Source organism: Alligator sinensis, unplaced genomic scaffold (genome assembly GCF_000455745.1).
Source record: "Alligator sinensis unplaced genomic scaffold, ASM45574v1 scaffold619_1, whole genome shotgun sequence".
NCBI lineage: Eukaryota > Metazoa > Chordata > Crocodylia > Alligatoridae > Alligator > Alligator sinensis.
In genome coordinates, this window is record NW_005842134.1 from 777,688 (window position 1) to 779,912 (window position 2,225).

At 46.9% G+C, this 2,225-nt stretch overlaps 1 long non-coding RNA gene across 1 annotated transcript in view; it reads left to right on the plus strand.

Annotated features, from left to right (window-relative positions):
• LOC112550514 overlaps positions 1-2,225 on the plus strand; it is a 39,284-nt gene continuing 37,059 nt past the window's right edge. The window contains exon 1 of the long non-coding RNA XR_003094412.1: positions 1-140. This is a non-coding gene — a long non-coding RNA (uncharacterized LOC112550514). The remainder of the gene's footprint in view (positions 141-2,225) is intronic.

The following is a 2,225-nucleotide window of genomic DNA, read 5'->3' on the forward strand; positions in this document are numbered from 1 at the left end:
AAGAGCTCCATGGAGATGCTTGGCTGCCTGTCCAGTTACTATAGGGAGAACTCCTGGTGACCCCCAGAGAAGCTGTGGCAGCCCCACAAGGAGGATCCTAATAGACAGTGGGAAGCAGGAGCATGGAGTCATTAAAAAACGTAAGCTGGCATACTGCCTTCTTTAATTTTTTTTTTTAATGGTTATAGCCCATGGACTTACTTTTGTATTTTGACTGATAAACCAGTGGTTTGTGGTTGAGGCTGTAGGGGAGGAGGAGGCCTCATTAGCACCTTGGGTGCAGTCATAAAAGGCCAAAGGGCCTAGTACACTAGTGGGTGCAGCTGTACAGGGCTAGTAGCACAGATCTGGCTGCAGGACTTTGAAGCCAAGTCCCAGTGGGGGAATCTTGGCTAGTAGCCTGAGCTATAAGAAAGGGCCAAGCCTAAGGAGGCAGAAGACCCAACAGCTTGGCATCCAGGGGCCGCAGGGTGAAAGGGGGCCAAAATGCCTGGCTCCATAGTGAACGCAAAAGCAGGGCCCCAGGCCCAGAGAGGATTAAGGAGCTAGAGCCTCCGAGTCAAACCCTACCTGGTGGGTTTAGATTGGTAGGCAGAGCTAGAGAAAGACTGGGGGAGGCAAGGCCCGGGGTGGCTGAGAACCCCAACATAGAAGTACAATAGGTAGTCTCCTGCTTGTAAGAACATCTAAATAATATTTTACATGAAGACGTAGCAGACAAGTAAAGGTGGGATACAAGATGAAAGACAGAAATGAACCATTAAGGGACTTCAAGGGTGCCCCTCAAAGGCCACTAAAATGCCACTGGGGAGGGCAACCTGTTACAGGGCCCAAGTGTTTCATGCACCCCTGAGCCTTGGGGTCATGGTAGCTGTGGTCCCCAGGGCTCAGGGGTTTCACACTGGGCACAGTGCACATCTATGGCTAGAAGCCCTACCAGTCCTGCTCCATAGCAGCCAGCTATGGAATTAGTACATATTTTTGAGGTCTAATGTTGTGGCTGGTGTCGTGAATCAGAGCAGCAGCCGGCAGCCGCCTGACTCACACCGGAGTGTTTAGATTTAAAGTTCGGCAGGCGGGTAGTGATGGATGGGGTGGAATTAACCAGGCACAGACGCGTGTAGGTTACAGGAGTTTGTTTACTTACGTCGCCTAGATAGTGATGGACGACGCAGGTGAGCCTTCGTTCCGTTACAGCTTTAGTTACAGAGTCAAATATGCGCATATAACTTCGGTTACAGAGTCGAGGACACGCACGCAGTTCAGTTACGGCGAGATAATGACGGACGTGGCGCCGAAAACGGACGGTCGCGCTTGCAAGACTTTTTACGTCAATATTTTACGCTGACGGGGCGATTGATTAGGAATTGATCAGTTTCCCAATTTTCTGGTGACAAGCACAGGTGTTTCCTGTGAAATCCCCAGAGCTCTCCGCCTTGGGCGGAAACCGTTAAACTATTTATAGGCAGAGGTGTTTTACAGGAATATCCAATAGTGAACCGTTATATGGAATCTTTAATTTTTTGGCAGGTGGCATCTCTTTGTCTCCTCAAGTTACAAGGTAGTGGGTTAGGTTTTCCTACCTGTTACGTGTGTGCTACGTGTGAGGAGCTTACGTTTATCTTTGACCAATTATATATAGTTTCCCCCAGCATTTTATTTCAGCTGACCAATTATCTGTAGTACACCACCAGCGTTTTGTTTCAAGGAATTTCTTGGCAGGGAAGTCTTTTAACCCTTAATAGTCAAATGAAGATGATTTGAATGGTATCTCTTGCTCAGTGGCATGGGCACAAGTTAATTGGGTTGTGACATGCCCCCTTGCCCATGGCACAGCAAGTGATCACTTTCTCTTAAATTATAGTTCGTTCTCGTCATCATATTCGCCGTCATTGGGTTTTTCTTCTGGCAAGCGGGTATATACAAAAGCAAAAAGCGTGGTTAACTTTGTTTTGAGATACTGTAAAATCCAACAACTAAAACACACAAATATAGCAATTGGTAACAAAAGCGTAATGAAGGGTATTAACAAGTTGAGGAACCATGATGATGTGTCCCGCTCAAACCAACGGAAGGGGTCTGATAATCAACCTTGGCCTATATCCAAGAGTCGGTTGACGTTTTCCACAATTTTTCCATTTCTTTACTTAAGACTTTCGAAACGCATCAACCTTGTCATGCATCACTACTTGCTTCTCCTCTCAACGATTTGACACTAAACATTT